This window comes from Corvus moneduloides, chromosome 1 (assembly GCF_009650955.1).
Source record: "Corvus moneduloides isolate bCorMon1 chromosome 1, bCorMon1.pri, whole genome shotgun sequence".
Lineage (NCBI taxonomy): Eukaryota > Metazoa > Chordata > Aves > Passeriformes > Corvidae > Corvus > Corvus moneduloides.
Window position 1 is genome coordinate 17,893,807 of NC_045476.1, and position 20,357 is coordinate 17,914,163.

Here is a 20,357-nt window from a genome sequence, read left to right on the forward strand (position 1 = left end):
AAGACTGAGAATTAAAATCTTATGAAAGAAAACGCAGGTCAGGAGGGGTCAGTCAGGTACCAAACAAGTAAATGCTAAACATGCAGTTGAGCCACTGATTCAGCACGAGGTTACCCTCAAGTCCATGTGTTTTCATCTGACAATGGACTTTGTGCCTGGCCTTTGGCAGGGGGTTGTGTGGAGGAGTGCCCTCCTCAGCACCCCAGTGACCCAACAGCAGCAGCCTACAGCCACCTTCAGCCAGGTGAAGGTTTCCAGCATCGCAGTGGCTGCCACAGTTGGGTTCAATGATCTTTGAGGGTCCCTTCCAACTCAGGATATTCTATGAGTCTATGATTCACATTAGCGAGGTCTGTGCCTGAGGGGATTTTTCAGAAGAGGTTTCAAGCACCATGACAATATCCTATGCTGTATTAAACTGCTGGTAAGAGCAGTTTGTCTGTCCCTACCCCCACTGGAAGCAGGCTCAGGCCCAGCTCATGAGTTGCCCTAGCTGTAGCTTGCTGAAAGGGTGGGATAATCCTGCCGAAGCCCTTGGTGAGCTGCCCATTTCCTCTCCTTCTGACTCGCTTGCTTCCAAAACAAATTCCTGTTGCAAAAACTCAGGTCCTTTCAACTCCACATTCCTGCATGCTACATAGCCCCTTTGAAAAGGAGGTGAACTGGTACAACTCAGTGAACTTGAAAGGAAAAAGATCCCAAATAATTGTTGGAAATGATTGGAAACAAATATCTCATAAAACAACATGTTTCTGATTGTTTCTGAAACAGATAGCCAGGGTCTGTTTTCATAAGCATGGAGACTTACCACAGGCAGGCAATGGAAGTGTGGGAGTCAATGCCAACACCATTCCCCTTCTCATGGCCAAAGCTCCGGGGATGGCTGCCTGCAAGAAGAGGTGGTTGTGTGAAGGTGCTGCCACCATCCCTTCCACCAACAGTGAGAGAAACCCACCCCTGCAGTCTCTAGCTATGGCCCAAGGAATGAACCCTCAACCCCTTCTGCAGCAGAGACTTTCTGGCATCCACTTCATTTGTTTGGGTTTAAAGAGGAGGACATGGAGAAGGAGGGGGAGGGTCTGACTCCCACAAGTTCAAATTTACAGCTTCAGAAAGATAGTTTCTTTGCAAACTCTTTCCACAGTTTACTTCTTCCTGTTATCTCTACAGAAGGTTGAGCATCTTTAAAACTGCATAAGCTTCCCTTAGGGAGGCTTGTTTTCAGATCTCTTCTCAGCCCCATTTCAAGCAGGGACATCAAAGGCAAGGCAAATATGGTCCCCTGTTAACTTGGATCCACTTGGAGCTGGTCTAGGCAGTTCCAGCTTGCCATGATGTTCACAATCTTTCGAAATATTTACTTGTCTGACCAACAAGAGAGTTATTAAATAAGTTATGATGTCTGCAGTTTTGTGTAAACAATTTATAGTGCCGTGATTGATGCTGGATGCTGTTTGGAGAGAGGCAAGACGGATTGTATATACTGGGATTCAGTTTGGAGAGTTCAGGCTCAGGACTGGGCAGTATTCTACCTAATAAATAACAATAGTTAAACATTGGACTCACACTGCTTCAGTGCTCACAAAGCCACACAAACAGGGTTTGAATTAAACCAATGCCGCTTTGAGCAGACCTTGGCCATGCAAACATCTGAGACCTTTGCAGGAATGCCTAGTACAGTGGTCACAGTGCCTAGTTCTACTTTTGCCCCATGCCTAGGTTGTCCACAACCCTCCAGCACTCTCTGGGCAGAAGGAAACAGCTGGTTTTGTACGTAGGACAGCCAGAACAGATGCAGGGCATCACACTTCAAGCAGCTTCTCCAAATCTAGGAGGGTGAAAGTTGGGAAGTGAGTATCACCGTGTTCAGGAGGCAGATCCAGTCCTTGCAAGAGTACAGTGAAATAATTGGGCTTGCTTCTTTTGGCACAGCTTCAGGTCATGCTACACGGCTGGCTTCCTCTGTCTTGCATTTTTCAGGGCATTACATCAGGTTCCCAGGGGCTTCCAGCTTCCTGCTGCAGTGCTTTGGGTCACATTGCAAAGTCCCTTTTCTGGGTGAATACCTTTCATTACAGGTGTGTATGACCATGAGAAAACTGGTGAAAGTGGAGCAATGCGGGAGTGTGATTGCTGTGAGTCAGGGGTGTGTGCAGCCCAGCTGGTGAGACGTGGCTACAGACAAGCACAAGCCCTCATGAGACACCAAAGCAGAAAAGAGAGGGCATGGGCTAATGTCAAACTGAGAGGAAGTCAGAGGCTTTCATTCAGTTCAAACTGGAAACAAGTTGTTTCAGTTCTGAACCATCAAAATGTTTCTTTTCTGGAATTAAGCATCTGGGACATGTCTGAAACAACAGTTTCAGGACCATGCAGTTCCCTAAAATTTTCTGTAATTTGACTTTCTGGCCCGATTGTGGATAAAGTTATGACTCTCAGAAGATCCCCTGAAGTGGAACTGCCAGGCCCAGTGGCTATGCAAGAGCTACCACTGAAAGGCAAAAGTTTGGAAGGAGAAGAAGAAAAACCCCTTTCTAGCTACCAAGCAGATGTTCAGATTGATTGGTACAGGCAAAAAATTTTAAAAACCCCTTTATTCTGGAAATCCTATTTCAGACACATTCACTGTCAAAGGTTGACTCCAGGTGCTCTGAGTAAATAATAGCAGGAAATTAAAAGGAGGTAATTAACCCTAACACTGACACAAGATGTCTGGGTGTATGAGAGCTGGATAAAGGCTCTATGTACCCATGCAGAGAAAAATGTGCTTCCTCTGAACAGAGAAAAGTAATGAAGTATTGATTTGAAATTATTGAACTGATACTTCATCCATGTTACTGACCATGGCCTTGGCTAATGGAGAGAAAAGTACAAGGAGGTCTTTCCCATTCAGCCTGGAAAAAGGAAAAGGATGTCTGAGGCACATGTTCCACATACTGCATTCACCGTGGGAGGAAAGTAATGCTCAGTGCCCTCCTGGTGTTCAAAACTCTTTCTGCAATCATCTTTAGCTGAGAAAAGGCTGATTGATCTCCCAGCTTCACCACTAGTGTTCACTCTAAAAAGACTGTACCTTTTCATTTGCTCTGTTGAAATCTGCACTCAGAACAAAAAGGATCTCAAGCAAAATGCAGCCTGCCTCTTCCTCCCAAGGGACCATCCAAAGACACACCGCACTTAGCAAAACAAGTGAAGGTTTCGGGGGGACCTAAGGGACAGCAGGCTGATGGCACCACTCTTGGTCTCCTTGGAGATATGTCTTGATGTAATTAACGACAAAGAACTGGGGCAGGAATAAAAATGATTCAGAGAAGCTTTGGTATTTCTCCCCAGTTCAGCTCTATGATTAAACCCACACAGAGCCTTGAATTAAGACATGAGCCTCAATTATAGCTAAGGAGCAGCATAATGAATTATCTTCTTCGCACTTACTTTAGATGGTGAGTAATTCAATTTCCACCCAAATCCATGTTGGCTATGAAGATTTAGCCAATAACTGATTCATCAGGATGCTGGAAGAATGTGGAATTAGAAATGCAGAAGAAGGGCTGTAGCTCTCTCCACCAATATACTGCTGATCTAGTGTAAACTTTTTAACAGATAACATTAATACTACCAACATTTCTGTGTAAGTCCACCTTTAACTAAAATTAAATACAAAAAAATGGCCTGCTAAATGAAGAGTTTAAATCCTCTCTTTTATATACAATATAAAAATATTTTTATTTGGGGTGGGGAATCCTTCTTAGATTTGCAGACTCCAGCCAAATAGTACAGATTATGTTGTGTGTTTTATGTATTTTTAGGATCTTTTGCTCAGAAAATTCCCAGAACGCCAGGTTATGAAGTCATGGTTTAAATACTATTTAAAAATATCAGCAGCCTTAGCTTCCTCCCGCTCCCCAGCAGTTGTGAGATGCACAGGATTGGCATTACTGTATTTCCAGCCTCAGCTGTGGTGTGTGGGTACCAGTAGGAAGAGACAGCTCTCAGAGCAGTTTTCCTGCATCCAGGGAAGGAGCCTATGTCTGGAAGTTACAGGATTTTTGAGTTATTGGGGCAAGACCAATATGTCTTCTGAAACTCTGCCCTGCGACTCTGGAACAATTTGAGGGCTGGGTCCGTAAGTCCTGTGGAGCAGGGGCTGGCTTTCAGAGCTACAGGATCTTCAGCCCCGGCAGAAGGAGGTGCTGGCCCACAGCACTGTGCTCAGGCAGAAAACCAGTTTAATTAAATTTTTAAAATAGTGTTTGGAGTCAATTTTGTACAGCAATTTATAAAGAGCTCAAGGGATGTTATGGTTTAAATAAATATTTAAGGGAGATCCCTCTCAATTTAAACACAGTGAAGTGTAGCATATGAAAAGCAGCAGTATTTGATTACACATATGCAGGAGGCCAAAACAATCCATTATGAGCAAAGGCGTCGGAGGTGGATAACATAATTTTATTTGATTGTGTTTTCCCAAGGTAAGTTATTGACAAGGCAATTCCTGCCTCGTGCCAATGTGCAGCAGGGGTGCAAACCCTGGCAGTCCTAGCCAGTGGATGCACAGTGCAAGAAAGCCACTCTGCAAGTGCCATTGACAGTTTGCCTGATGGCAGTGTAGGGTTTAAGTCCACAGGTGGCTGCTACCCAACATGCAGCAGCAGGACCCTGTGCCGGAGGAGAAGGGGAAAAGGTGGGCATGGCTGGTTGTGCACAACCCATCCCATGTGCTGGCCAGTCTCTGATGGACACACAATTGATGGCAGAAGGCTGCACATGGCAACGTGGGTTTGCTTTACAACCCTTCTTGATTTGTTGAGGGTCAGGGATGGTGACTTGGGTGAGAGTTTATTGTGCACAGTGGCAACAGAGCTGGAGCCACCTTCTGCAGTGGGGTACAAGGAGCTGCTGTTCTGCCCTCCAGGAAGACAGTGCCAAGGGCATGAACATCCATCTGGTAGTAGCAGAAAAGAAGAGAAAACAAGAAAAGTTCACTGCTGAGGGGCAGGACATAAAAATAAAATTGAAAACGTACTAAAAGGCCGTAAGCAGTTAAAAGTGCTCAGTGAGTTTGAGGTTGGTAGGAACCTTTGTGTGTCGTAAGTCTCATACATAGACTTGGATCATGGGATTCACAAGGGTGCTATAAATGAATTGATACAAAAAGGACTTGGGGAATACAACACTTGTCTCACTGTCAGAAACCTGAGCTTATGTCTGGGTAGGGGTTTCCCAAATTCACCAGTGCAAAAGGCTGAAATGCTCATCTTCCTCACCCTGTGCTGGCCTCCTTCTTTTGAAAAAGGTAAGGCCATTTTGCCTTATCAGAAATGAGTATTTCTTTCCTGATATGACCGTGTATTCACTCCCCTTCTGCATCTGAGTTGCAAGACAATAGAGCACAAAATAAGTCACTTTTCCAAAGTGTCCCTGGAATTGGAGGATTCTGTAAAGGTCACGTAGCCCAAGTGCCACGTGTTTCATGGACGCATCTGAAGATGTGGCAGATCCCCTGTATTAAGCAGGACCTGATTTATGTAGGAGAACACTGGTGGTCACTACAAGAGTACTTAGGCCTATGCCTTGAGAGGAGACAAAATCTATACACCCATTCATAAGCAAAATTTTTTGATGTTTCACCCTAATCCACATCACTGGACAGCAGAATAACATGAAGACTTATTTCTGTTTGAAGTGCAGTTGTAGGAAAGTAGCAACCTTCTCTCAGGTCTGGGATTCTCTCAATCCATGGGATCTGGAGACCTCAATCTTACTGTACAATTACATTCAGAAACCCAAGATTCCAGCATGGATCAGGACAGAAGACCTGGCCCACACAAGCCATGGAAACATGGGGGTCTGCAAAGTAGGTAAAAACTGATAATTTGGAAAAAAAGAGCATTAATTTCTGAGACAAAACAATTCATGATTCATGACTAATTGGAAACAAATGAGTAATAGTATTACACAAAAGCCCCATTTTGTTCATTGAGGAACCACAGAATTAATTGCATGTACTTTAGTTTCCAGCAGAGGCAAAGTCCCAAGGCACAGTGTGGTGATTGTTGAACTAGTCATGTTGTACATACTGGTTTAATTCAGACCAACACTGTAGGAAGAGCATGGAATTCTCTGAGTGAAGTCTGAGCCTCAAGTAGGTCAAACAATTCATCAAGCAGTGAAGGTTTTGGGTTAGCACTCATGAGGTGACCTGACTCTTTCCCTGGGCTGTGTGCAGTGCAAGGAGCTGGCTGGACCAGCTGGGGTGGCAGATGAGAAGGCAGCAGCTCTTTTAGATCTGTGCAAGAAACCTTATGCACAGACCTGACTGCTTCATTCATGATGCTGCTCCCTACGTGTAATCATCTCATCAAAGTTGTAACAGCAACATCCTCTTGGCTTTATTTATTTTGTGACAGCTTCCACAAGGACATCCCCATTAAGCATCTCTGGTCCTTGAACTGCCAGTCTCTACTCCACTCATCCGTACTCACTCAGCATCAGACTTTAGTGATGTCCATAGGAGCAGAGGCCCATAAGTATCCACCACTCCTTTTCCTTTTCTGTTTCAGTTCTCCTGCAAATCCCTGCTTAAAGCTCCTCATTGTGATATCCTTGACTAAGGTGAGGCTGTTAGTGCTCATCAAGCACTGCCTGCAGCACTGGCCAACACTGTCTCACAGCTCCTTAGCACTCCTTCCTCTCTCAGTAGCTGTCTGTAGGCAGCTCTGATCTTCTCACACTCTTCTCACACTCTTCTCACAGCTCCTGTCCTTCTGGTCTTTGTTTCTCCAGTCTCACTGCAGAAACTGGGAGCTGAGTCCTGGTGTGCGCATGGGGCTCCCAGGAGCGGGTGAAGATGATGAAGCTTCACTGCCTGTCTCTGTGGAAGGAGGGGCTGTCCAGGTTGCTCCATAGTCTATAGTCATAAAAGAAGTGAAGTAAGCCACCTTTCCCTGCCACTCCAGTGGGAGTGGGAACAAGCAGACTGCAGCTCCCTACCTTTCAATGTGGAAATCACGTCAAGTGGCACAATGAACACTGAGATTTCACCATCTGTCTCCAATGCTGCACGTGCATTGAGTACAAAAATAGGCTATAAGAATACTGTTACAACTGAAAAATCCATGAGGCAAGAGATGCCAGAATTAGGCCTCCTTTGTGCTATGTGTTATGGTACAATTGTTAATTAGATGAACACACACAGTATTTTGCCAGAGGTCTCAGCTTTATCCCACGGTACTGGATGGACTTTTTTCACTGGAGATGTTACAGAGAATTTTGGGTTTTTCCCTTAGAGTTCAGCATAGTCCTAGGCTTTATTTTCTTCCTGAGTTCTCCTCAAGAAAAATTACTGACTTTCCCAAAACTTGGAATTACAATGACACACCTCCCTAGTGCACCTGGGTTCTTCACAAGTGTCCCTGAGCTCTAGTACCTCTGTCAAGGGTGGTGGTTCTTTAGCCACTTGAATAAAACAGAAACAGAGACAGGCATGTAAGCAAGAGCTTGACTGCACCAGGCACTGGTTTATCAGGGCCTTGGTCACTCATCCCAGCTGTCCCCAGGAGGTGACCAACAGACATGAGGCTGTGCAGGAGTGCTCAGCATCAGGCACACTGGACATGCTCGAGGCAGAGCTCCCACCAACTCCCATCCCAGCAGCAGACATCAGGAGCAGGGTCTTATTGCACATGCAGACAGTGGGGCACCCCACAGTCTGGCTGCAGACTAGGGAGAGCCTCAGCAAGACCTGGCACAGATGGCCCTGCAGAGAGAGTGGGACTCAAGCCAATTCTGAGAGGTAGCCCTCACTTTCCCAAAAAGGGACCAAGAGTGGGGCAGCTGAGGTTTCATGTCAGGCTCCGGCATGCCCAGACTCTCCCCATGGCTCACACCTTCACCCACACCTTCCTGACCTGCTCCCAAGCCCCCTGGCTCCTCACTTGTACCATGTACTCCCCATCCCAATCCCATGCAACCCCCAGGCTTTAGCATCCAAGTACCAGACCGTTGCTTAGCCCAGCATCCCCTGGGTCCCTGTCTGCCACCAGGTATCAAAGTGTTGCTCCCTGCCTGCCTTTCCATCGGCCATCAACTCTGCCCTGAGCAGCATTACGTGAAGAGCCCATCTTCATCCTGCTCCTCGAGCTGGGATGACTCTTGGACTGCAGAGAGAGGACGGGGTTCCTGCTGTGCTGTGGGGAAGAACAAGGATCTGCAGGAACTTGGTAGCACTGGATGTTTGCACAGGAGCATTGGGGTCAACACTGGGAGCTGCTGGGATTCTGGGCTGAGCTCACTCATGTGGGAAGGAGTCTCAGGAGATTTTGACTGCTCAGCCTTAGCATATCCCTAAGAAGTTGCTATTTTCTCCCTTCAAAGGCTATCACTAAGCCAAATTGGAGGAGATTTACAAAGTTTAAAAAAAAAAAAAAAATCACATTCCCAACAGAAAGCTGCCAAATTTCAGATCTCAACTCCAAAGCACAGAGGGATAAGAACAATCCAAAGAAAGGATCACCAGGTTCCCCCCTCTTGTTTCTTCCTTTCTTTTTTTTCCAGTTGGACAACAATTCCTTTTTCCCTATGCTCATTCTTGGAATGAACAAAACTGGCTGGACAGTTTTGGCTGAAATTTTCCAGGAAAGAACTTAGCCCAAGGCAGACAATCAAGTTGGAAGAACTCAGTCTAAACTATTCAAGTCTGACAAAGTTATAAGCAACACCGAAGGCGGTCCTATAGCAGGACAGAGATGAGTAACCTTTATCACAGGAGCTGCACGCGATCCCACCTCTGACGCACTCTGTGTTATAATAGCTGATGATGCTGCTCCATTCAGGTGCATCTGATCACGATTCAGATATGTCACCAGGAAAAAAGCTTTAACTCAGTCATCCCACTGAGCCTTCCCACACCCCTTCCTACTTGAACAGCTCTTTCCATCCAACAACTGATCACACAGAAAAACACAGCTCCCTCGCCTCCAATATTTGCGAACTGTGTGTGTGAGCCTCGGCTTCTTGGATAGAGGCAGCTGATGCTAAAATGGGATTGCTCTCTGAACTAATGTATTTGAAATTAATAAAAGAAATAAAGCAACACACTCCTCTGGCATGTTCCCATGCATATTTTCCATAAAAGTTAATTTTTCCACAAGAACAAGTTGTGAGTTTGTGGGGGTTTTGCACTGAATCTTGATACGGAGCTTAGAATTCTTGGCACGGCTTAGGATGTTAAAATGACATCAGCTCCACTTTCTATATTGGAATTTTATAGTTCCTGCCTGACCGCATTTCTTTGTTTTGCACATATTCTCTCTCCGAGCTGCCTCTCTGCCGCGGTGTGCTCGGAGAATCGGGAAGAGCCGTGTGTTTGTATTCCTTACAGCCCTGCTTGTCCCTCCCTGTGCCGGGCACCCAAGTGATAAAGCTGCATTTCTCTCCCAGGACAAAGCAGCACTGTTGGCTCAAAGGACGAGAGCACCTTTTCCAGTCGAAAGAGGACCTGGTGTGCTAAGCAGGGTCCTCCTCTTTCCTCTGGCCGAGCAGGAGTGTAGTGCATGCTGCCATGGGAGTGACACGGCTGTGGGACAGCAGGGACCAGGGCAGGACAGTGACTGCACACAGGACAATGTGAAACCATCCTGTCTCGCTCAGGGAAGGGAAAAAGAAGTGGAAAGCAGAGAAAGGGGAAAGTGAGCATCTCTGTGCGGGAAACAAGGCTTTCTCCAGCACTGGAAAGGTAGCACCTGGAGCAGCATTTGTTCGTGTTACCCCGATGGAGGGGGGTGTAAGTGCCCCCACAACGCAACCACACTGCCCCATGCCTTAGGGCAGGGAGGGGCAGCATTTTTAAAATTAAGCAAAAATGTGAGTAACGGTGTTTCCACACTCCCCAGCAGTGCCACCCTCTGTGTTTGAACACCGTGGTGCAGGAGGACTGATGTGGTACTCGGGATCCCCTGTGAAAAACAGCACGGGGCTGGGAGAGTTAACAGACTGGCACTGGGAGTACAGTTCCATGGGCATTAGCACAGACATCACGCTTGTTTCCTGGATTTCAAATAAAATAAGGATTCAAGGAAAGATGATGCTTTTCTACATGCCCTGTGACTTGGAAAGCAGTAAGAGCAAATAAAGGCAGTTAATTATCTGGCACGACGCATCCAAACATTCCTGAAAGCACGGTTCCGCCGTTACTGTGAGAGTCACGCTGGAGCAGCATTAGCATATACTCTGTAAACAGAGTCAGTGCCATCCTCCAACACAGCCTCAGCCTCCCAAATGGGGTTAGAGCAGCTGGACAAACCCAGGAGGGACTATACCTGACAGCAAAATGCCAGTTTTGCTTTAGTCTGGCTAGATCACAGTAGTACCTGGGTTTGCTATTTCCTACATGCTCAGCTTCTCTCATGTGTGATGGAGAATCACTGCTCCTTTCTTCTCTGTGCAAGATTTATCATTTCATCATTTTACTGTCGTGTGGAAATAGCCAGAAGACCAGACTAACATTTAAAGATTGTGAAGCCATTTGCCAAACACTTCTTGTTCTATAACAGCAACATTTTTACAATTGCATTTGCAACAGCCGTTTTGCAATCATGTTTATAAGCTCCTTTACAAGCACATGCAACCGTATACAGAATGCAGAAAATCTTTACCTTGCTTGCCCAGAGGAGAGAGCCTGGCTTCCTCTCATGGATCAAAAGTAGGATGAAAAACAAACCCGAGAAAAACCCTGGAACAGACTCATCTGCTGAGAGTTGCTTAAATCCCAAGCCTGCTCCTGCTCGCAGCTCTAAGTTTGTGCTCTGAATAGAGGCTGTGTTATTTTAACCACAGGATTTCTAGTCATGGGGGAGGAGAGATGGATTAGGTACGTTTGCAATCTAATGCTTCACATTTACCTCAACTGAAATGAACTACTTTTAGCCTGATGTAAATAAATACAGCTACGATATAGATTTCAAGAGCCCACTAACCAATTATGCTTAAACTAACATGCTAAATAACTGTGGAAAATTCCAGAGGAATAAGATAACATACTTTTGTGTTCTTTCCTAAATAAAAGGCATGTGTGGAATTTCATGCTAGATACTATGACAAGTGAGGGGCAGCAGATGAACTCTGCAAGCTAACCTATGCAAGGTGCTGTATCTCATAAAACAGTATTCCTAACACCTGTTAGCATGAATTTCAGCAGGCAGCCCAGAAATTTGCATTTTTGTGGCTTGTAAAAGGTACAGATATGAGGGATTTAAATCTAATATTTCAAAAGAGCAAGTAAAGCTCTCTAAGTTAATAATGCATGATTTTAAAAGGTCACAGGGTCTGTAGTTCTGTGAGAGCACAGACATTAACCCACTGAACTAGTGCCACCTCCAACAGGGATGTAAGCTGGATATCCCCCTGCAGCTCATGGATTATTACAGAGAGTCTTAAATGCAGGCAAAGTATTGTGCCTAGGACAATTGTTTGTGATTTTGTTGTTTAACCCAACTCAAACTCTGCCTTCCCTTCCTGGTTTATGGTACTTTGATGTCACATCTGATGCAGTTGCAAAGAACAACTATGGTCCAGGCTTCTATGGCCACTGCCCAGGCTTCCATGGTCACCTCATAGCTGATGGAAAAGAGATTTCCTCACTTTCTAAGATGTATGATTTGTAAATAAAACACATTCTTAAACTTTGGGATGAACTGAGAAAAAGTATTTGAATGCAGAGCACTAGAGGCTACTGGACAAATTGCAATTTGTCTTTGACAGCAGAGGCTTCAGGAACACAAGTTTAATTCCATTTTGGATAAAACCTGGCTCTATAAATAACATTATCTTACAGTTACATAACTCTCTTCATCCCAAAGCAGTGCCGGGTGCTTTGCAGATGTAATCATCCTTTCTGAAAAATGCGGGCAGCCCTCCCGGCCTGGCCTGGAGGATGGGGGCCCGTGCTGTGCAGGAGGAAGGCAGCAGAGCATCCAGCAGCAGCATGGCTGGCTCCTGTCCCTCAGCAGGAGCAGGGGCATCACAGCCAGCGCCCGGCTCGTGGGGGGCTGGCCGGGAGCGTGGGGACTCAGCTTGGTGGGTCACCCAGGCACGGCTGAGAGAGCTCGCTCTGATGTACGGGTCTGGTGTCTTTAACAACCTGCAGCGGTTCAGAGCCTGTCACCCACTTCAGCCTGCAGCTTCCCCACGTGGACTGGAGCATCTCCAGAGATGCCAGCCTGCTTCCCAGAGCTTAGACTGAGCTCTCTGAGCTTCCCCTGATGCATGGCTCACCCTGGCTCCCCTGACCTTGGGGTTTCGTGGGGAAAATTGGTAACCTGTTGCGGTTTAGCCCCAACCAACAATTAAATACTAAGCAGCTACTCACTCCCTCGCCCCAGCCTCCCCAGTGGGATGGGGAGAAGAATCAGTAAAGGGCAAAATCTGTTGTTGGGGTAAGGCCAGTCTAATAATTGAAATAAATTTTTCTTTCAAAAAATAGTAATAATAGGAAAAATGCACAATACAATTGCTTACCACCTGCTGGGGATTGACCCCTGCCAGCCAACTCTGTGCAGTTTATATACTGAGCATGACATCCTATGATAGGAAACATCCCTTTGGTTAGTTCGGGTCAGCTGTCCCAGCTATGGTTCCTCCCAGCTTCTCGTGCAGGAGAAACTGAAAAGCCCTTGACTTAGTGCAAGCACTGCTCAGCAACTACTCTAACATCAGTGTGATATCAACATTATTCTCATACTAAATCCAAAAGACCACACTGTACCCTCAATTAGGAAGAGAATTAACTCTATCCCAGCTGAAATCAGGACGGATCCCAAGCATCTGTGCCACAGGCAGAGATGTGTACCTGAGCTAGACACAAAATGTCCCCAAACCTCCCATCAGCTAACTTCTGGATCATGAACCAACTTCTCCATCCACCACTCGAGCAGCTCACTCCACCCAAGCTGGCTTTCCAGCTAGCTGTAATTGTCATAACATCAACTCCACTGATATTTTCCAGCTACAGGCTCTACCTCACCCTTGCATGGGACCCCACAAGGAAAGCAGGCATGAGAAATGCTCACAGGGCAGAGACAGGAAGCTCCAGCTGGAAGAGCCCAGGTCTCTGTTTGCAGATACTGGTACGCCAGGGACCAGACTGCTGCACCAACACAGCAATCTGCCAGCAAGGACTTCTCTTGTGGTCCCTGTTGCGCCTGGATGGGGGATTTTGTGTGTACAAAGGAAGTTTCTGTGCTGCAGATGGGTATATTTTTCATTTTTACTTAGCTGGTTCAATAGGAAACAGCAGGAGGAAGAGATGCCAGCAGACTTTGCTCTGCAGGTTGACCTGAAAAGAGTCCATTTTTCCAGAGAAACTAAAACCAAAAAAGTAGGATGAGGGAAAGCAAAAGTAATTTTGAATTAAGTGAAAGCTTTTGATCTTACTGCATGGTTTGGTTTTTCTAGCTTATCTCTTAGGTCAGCCTGTGCTCAATTTACGAAGAAATAGCACTTTAAAAACAAACATAGAGGAAATGTAAAGTTTTATTTCTGAAACGTCAAGGCAAAACATTTCAGCGTTCCACATAACTCCTGTTTCTTTGGGATGCGGACGAAAGTACTAACAGAGGGCTGGGGTTAGTGTTCGTTTCCTTTGTTGTCCTAGACAAGCCAACAAGTTAAACACAAATTCACCACCAGTTCCTTCAAGTTCGTATTATTTTGCAAAAAAAAGAAATTAATTCTGAAACCTTTGCCAGAGTTAGGCTCTGACACAGCATCCAGCATTTGGAAGGCAAACACCTGCCTGTTGGTGAAGTTTTTTATTTTTCTCCTGTGCCTTGAGGCGGCTCAGACCTGCTCCCTGCCTGATGTATCCTGCTGCAGTACAAACCATGAACAGGCTGCCTCCAAAACAAAGGCATTCCGCAGTTCCCTTTCTCTCTTCATTATGGTTCTGAGCTGGAATGGCTGTTTCCCAAGTGCAAACAGCAACAAATCATTCCTGGCCTGTGAGAGGAGTATTCCCTTTCAGCAGCCTCGTGCAGTGCTGGATATTTCTGCACTATAATCACACTGGCTGAGGTCTGGAAGCTGTGGTGCTCACCTGCCTCCCATTAAAGCCTGCAGAATAAAACACAGACCGTGCTAGAACTATTTAGGGATTCAATTTTGCATTTCAGTCAGCATTTCTATGAATTGAGCAACAAACGAAAGGAAATGCAAAGCACAATGAACTGCAAAATGAAATAAAATTTTGCAGCATCAAGAACTCCTACAATGGCCACTCCTGAGATAATGGGATGAAGAAGTCATAATAGACACTGTCTATGGAAATTACATGTTAAAGGAACTTGAATAGCTGCTCATCTATTTTGCATGTTTTCAAGAAGTTTCCATTTCTTTTGAATTGAGGAACTGCTTCTAGAAGTGATACTGCCAATCCACACTGTTAAAAGATCTTCCATTAGGATTCACACAAAACTTCATGTTTGATCTAGAAAACATAAGCTTTTGGGAAAAGGAGTCCATTGGGAATGGTAACAGACCACATTTTCACTCTTCTGCTCCACAGTTTTGACATCTCTACTTACTTCTGTTGTAAAAGAAAACAAATGTTTTCTTTAGTCAAAGTACTCCATGAAATGATGCCCTGAACCAGTCCCTCACAATGTCAAGCACAATAAGACACACAACTTTGATAGTTGTCAAAACTAAAAAAAAAAAAAAAAAACAGGGGGAAAAAGTGAATTTAAGTTCATGGATCTGAATTATTTTCTTTCTAGATTGCAATGCTTGCTTCTGTTCTGTTTATTTCTAAAATTACACCAGTCATTACCATCAGTGAACATAAAACACCAAATGACGTGACAAGCTAAAATTGAACAAATTTACAGCTAATTGCAGATTAATCTAGCAATTCCACCAAAGAGCTTCCTCTTAAATGAAGTGTGTGCACCTCTGCTACAAACCCAAGGGAAAAAAGGTGGGTGCTCTGTTTGGGGGTTCCAGGCCCTGTTGGCTGGCACTGGAGGGGCTCTGGCAGCCATTTACCCTATGTAGGTATTGCTCCCCCTTTCCAAACCCAGCAGGTCTCACCCCTAGCATGAGGAAGTTGCACCCAACCCATCAAGAAGAATCTCCCAGTGTTAGTATGTGAGTATTGGACAAACCCTGAAGTACATCATAAACTACCTGTAATGGTGCAGGCTTTGCTCACCCTGTGGTGCTGGGTCACAGGGAACTGCAGGACACTGCAGAGGAGAAAAGGATTAAATGACTCCCAGACTGACCTGCCACTGACCATGGGCAAACCCATCAGGGACAAGGGGTAACATTATTTAAGAAGGGGAAAAACTGCCTGGAATAACAGCAGAGGAGTGAGGAGTGAGAGAGTATATGAGAAGAACAACTCTGCAGACACCAAGGGCAGTGAAGAAGGAGGGGGAGAAGGTGCTGCAGGTACTGGAGCAGATTCTCCTGCAGCCTGTGGTGCAGACCATGGTGAAGCAGCTGTGCCCCTAAAGCCCATGGAGAACCCCACACTGGAGTCCAGCTGCAAAATGTCAGGATGAAGTCCCTGGTTTAACTGGTGCATTCAATGAGGTGGAAGAAAATAACAGAGGTCCTTGTTCAGATGGAGGTGTCAGGGCACATTGTGGAGAAAATGGAGAAAACATAGGCTGAGAGGAAAGGAACATAGGGTTTTGTATCAGAGGTCCAGAAAACAGAGGCTAATGAGGAAAACAGCAGAGCTCTTTCCTAAACTTAAGAAAATATTGGTATTCAGACAAAGGCATGACAGTTCTTGTTAGGTAATAACAGTGGTTTTCTTGTTTCTCTCACACCCCTGATTGCAGGAGCCCAGGGACCTCTGTACCACTGACTGCAAAATGAGACATGTTAGCGGAAGGTGCCATCACACAACCAATGTCTGGTGGTCATCTTGGTTTTTCACTCTATGCCATGAAAGCAAATTGCAAAACTCCCACCTGGAAGGCAGCGGGTCTGGCCTGATGGCTGCTGCTCTGGGAAAAGGAGTAATTGCTGCTAACGAAAGCAAGGGCAGATCTGGCAGGAATTGGAGTCCTGTCCTATGGCCTCAGTGGCTCCTTGGCTATTTTCATGTGACAGCTCTTGACGATTTCAGCAAGGCAGGATGTGGTCATGTGGCAGGGAGGGGAAAAAGTCTCTTTTTAGTGTACCCAGAACTGCAGCCTGCATCCCTAAGAAATCCTCTGTTTGTGTGCCTTGCCTTCAGCTACTTACCAGCAATTACTTCTGTCACAACTAGCCAAGTGGCTGTCCAGGATGCAGTGTGAAAGCCTGTCTGAAGGAAATGCTGAGCCAGAGATACATCTGAATAAAAAGGCAGAAAGTGTGGCACCACCCCAATGCTTACCCTTTGCACTGTTTGCAGAGCAGTGCTCAAGCTTTGCCTTTGATTTCCACAAGAAAAGTTGCATGATATTACAAGACTTGAGGTAAGATGCTTCACTGACCTGCTCACAGGCATTCTCCAAGCCTTCATCTCACCTAGCAGCCCCAAGGAATTTGCTCAAAAAATATGAAATGTGCATAGAAGGTCTGAAACTGTACCGAGCCCAGAAGCCCTTTGCACTGTCCAGGGTGGGTGGGGTGATGTGGGGCTGTCTCTACCTCATTACAGTCATATCAGCCCTGACAACATCTCCTCTTAGAGAGAATCATAGAACCATGGATTGGTTTGGGTTGGAAGGGGCCTTAAAAATCATCTAGTCCCAACCCCCTTGCTGTGGGCAGTGACACCTATCACTAGACCAGGTTGCTCAGAGCCCCATCCAACCTGGTCCCAGAGCTCTCCCCAGGAAACATCAAAAGGCCACAAAGGATCTGCAAGATCTGCTTTGAGCTCCTTCTTTTTCTTGTTCTAAAGCAAGACAGCTAAGCCAAAGCTAAATCTTGCTTTTTCCAAACAAGTAAGAGGCCTGAATAATGTACTTTGTTTCAGACATGAGAATTTGATCCCCAGATGTATTGCAGACTCCCTGCACCACTTTTGGCAAATCACCTTTGATGGATTTTCATACACTCAGCACTAAGGCCAAGTCGTTATAGTAACTATATGAGGCAAGATCCCCAGAAGATCTCATTTCCCCTTGTCCAGAGTTCTTTGGATAAATTAGCCCATTATTTTACTTACTAATGGAAGCTCAGCTCTCCTGAAAACCTGCCCGCACTTGGCAGCCCCAAGTTTGTAGGAAATTTTATCCCCACACCTCTCTGTCTCCATTCCCATCTGCATACTGAAATAAACCATCTTTCCTTGGAGCCCTTTGTCTGGCTTTTCTGTTCCGACCATGAAGGCAGGTGGCGAGATCTCCCTCGTGTAAGGTTGTCCCAACCCGCCTTTCATGGCAGAGCACAAACTTCTGGCGCACACCTGCCTGCCCCATTACACAAATACACACTGTTGGCAACAGGAATTGATCTTAAAAAAGTAAACTGCACAGAGGAAGGACACTGGAAAGGGAAATAAAACATCATGTTAGATTCCCCTTTGATGCAGTTTAATGTGTTTTCTCTTGTAAGATCCTGAGTGTTTGGGACCTATTTCTGCTGTGTACACTTGGAGGATTAGAAGGCACTTTTTTTTTGCAAAAGGCAGTGTAAATCCTCTTTGGGTTTTTAATAATGAAGATGAGTAAGGAGGGGCATGATTTCTCTTGGGTAAGCGTCAGAAGGAGCAAAACATCAGGAGCTCCCAGGAAGTAGAGAGAAATTGCACTTAAGGTCAGAGCAAATGGAAATTTCCTCAGTTTTACCGCCACAGCAATTCTTGATTTTTTTTCCTAAAACTCATGTTTAGCATAGGATTTCTCAGGTGCTGGAATTACTCCTTTGAGCTGTGGAAACTTACAGCCTAAGGTGTAAAGGTCATTGTACTCAAATTATGCACTGCCCCTAGGAGACCAAAAGTCATTCCTTCCTGTTTGCAGTCTAGAAAGTCAAGCCTCACACTGTGGATGTGCATTGATTGGCAGTGCACAAGTGTTTAGAGGTGATGGAGAAAAATTTTGGCAAGGTTCTGACAATCAGATTCAGATTTGCACTAACACCAAAAGCTCATAGTAACCATTCCCAACAAAAATTACAAGACAGCAAGGTAAAATTAAGGAGAATAATGCAGAGGCTGGCCAGCTCCATCCTTCAAAGACAAAACTTGCAGGCCTGGAAGGGCAGTATTTTTGAAATCTTGAGTGCATTGTAGAAAGTTGTAGGTGCCAGTAGGTTCTTCTATAGTCAGGCCATTTGGCACTTGTTGGGCCAAACCCTGCTCTGAGGCTGAGCTGGGGAAGTACTGGCACTATCTGCCAGGGAGTTCATCACGAAGAGCTGATGGAATCAGGGTCAGCCCTGTGTCATGGTCTGCTCTGTTTTCACCTGCCTGCAGCAAGTCAGAAAACTCACAGAAGGCCACAAGTCTTAATCTGACCGCTCATAATTCATACTGGTCAGTTCAGTATAAATAAAGCATCCCAAAAAGATTAACAACTGCATCCATGTTCCATGACATCCCACTGCATGGAGCCACACTCCTGTGCTTGCCCCCTCGCTGCCACTGCAATCCCAGCTTTCGGTACCAAATCACTATTCCAGACACAGTCAGGAAGGACCCCTGGGCAGGGACAGTGATGCAGGGAAATTTCCCATCACACAGAAGTGTTTATGAAGACAGAAGTGGGAACATTTACCTGAGCAAAACCAAGGTGTAAATTTCTTAGTTTTGTGTGTTATCCCTTTTTACGGATGCTCCTGAGTTTGAAGCTGGGTTTATTAAACTGTATGTAACAATCTGTGTGGGTTTCATTCCTTATCACCCTTCACAGTGCATTTCAGTACTCCACAAAAGAGCCTTGTCGGGCTGCTCTGAGCTGTATACAGGGAGTAGCCTGGATACAAAATCTTTTGCTTTTAGCAAATCTCTTCAAATCAATTTAAGACAGGAGCAGTTTGAAGCTCTTACCCTCTGAGACCTACTTGGCAGCTCAAATGAGATGAATTAGGCCAGGCTCCAGAAGATGTGACGTTTTCACAGCAGGCAGCAGCAGCCCTAGCCAGCATCCTGATCCCTGTTTGCAGATGGGGTGAAAAAAACTGCTATGCCCTCTCCTTAGCCACAAGAAGAGATGAGCGAGATATCACAGTGGTGCTTCTTCTCAGAGCACCACTGGCTCTCTGGGCACAAAGCCAGGCTGCTGTTCCCCACTGCTGCTTGGTGTCTCCCCTGCCCAGATGTGAGTGAGCCCTAGCCCAAGGATGTCCCAGGAGAGGAAGGCAAAGTAGTGTGCTGCTAAAATTCAGGCCCACACAACATTTTTCATTATTGTTCAGATGTCTCCTTGGTTTCATTATAATTTTTCTTATCCATTTTGTTTGTCTTCCTTTGAAGAAGATATCGTTGCATTTGTTATGACCTCTCAGAAGCAAAGCAGTTAACCATTGATTATTCCAATGCATCTGTGTGTGCTGGTATTCCAGAATGACCGATAAACAGGGGTTTTTAAAATATTTGTATTTGAGGCAGAGCAGAAAAACAAACTTCCACTATGGGAAAACTCATAAGATTTGAAAAAGCTTAGGAAAAGTCTGTTGTGAGGAAGCAGAGATGCCTGCCTGGTTTGTTTGCCTGCAGAAGTCCAGCTTTCCTAGGCAGGCTACTTGGAGGAAAAGGGGGAAGGGACCCTTAGGCAAAACCAGTTCCTGTTTTCAGCCCTGCAGGTCTGTGAGCTGCTGTGGAGTTCTAGGGCCCTTTGGCGTGGAAGGGCTTTGCAGCAAGAACCCCCATGACAGGGTTTCAACTCCCCTGGCTGCTGCAATCTGTCAAAATTGACACATTCCTGAAGAACATTCCCATTTTGGCCAAGGAAGAAAACATTCAGCTGGAAAACATCCAACCGGATCTAGCTCCCATCATGTGCTGCACTGACACACTGTTTACGCACTGCAGGCCAGCAGAGCTTTCACAAGTGATTTAATCCAAGAGGACCCTCCACCATGAACCAGAGCCAGCTTTGGAATATTAAGGCAGCAAAACTGTGTGGTTTTTAGCCAACCCAGGCAGTGCCATGAATGTGACCATAGCCAATCCACATCAGCTCTTGTGGTGATGATGTGAACTCATCGGTAACTCCAAGTCCCATGGAAGCTGCCTGAAATCAGACCTGCTCCTTCTCCTCCCATTTAGACTCAACTGATGAGCAAAATGGCAGAGAAAGAATTTGCATGAATTAGACACTCACAGTTCCTTACATTTTACTGTCCCTTCATGCCTCTTAAAGAAAAGAAACATAGTGTTGCCTGCATCAATTTGAAGATAAAATCATTTCTGAACT

At 45.5% G+C, this 20,357-nt stretch overlaps 1 protein-coding gene across 3 annotated transcripts in view; it reads right to left on the reverse strand.

Annotated features, from left to right (window-relative positions):
• JCAD (junctional cadherin 5 associated) overlaps window positions 1–10,812 on the reverse strand; it is a 63,987-nt gene extending 53,175 nt beyond the window's left edge. Inside the window, exons 1-2 of one of the 3 annotated variants that reach the window (XM_032100799.1) lie at window positions 10,653–10,810; window positions 809–887 (exon numbers count right to left, since the gene is read on the reverse strand). The gene's annotated coding sequence lies outside the window, so the exon portion shown is untranslated. Of the gene's footprint in view, window positions 1–808; window positions 888–10,652 lie in introns of all 3 variants that reach the window. The other 2 variants (XM_032100771.1, XM_032100790.1) reach the window with 2 other exon arrangements.
• Between the last annotated feature and the right edge of the window lie 9,545 nt (window positions 10,813–20,357).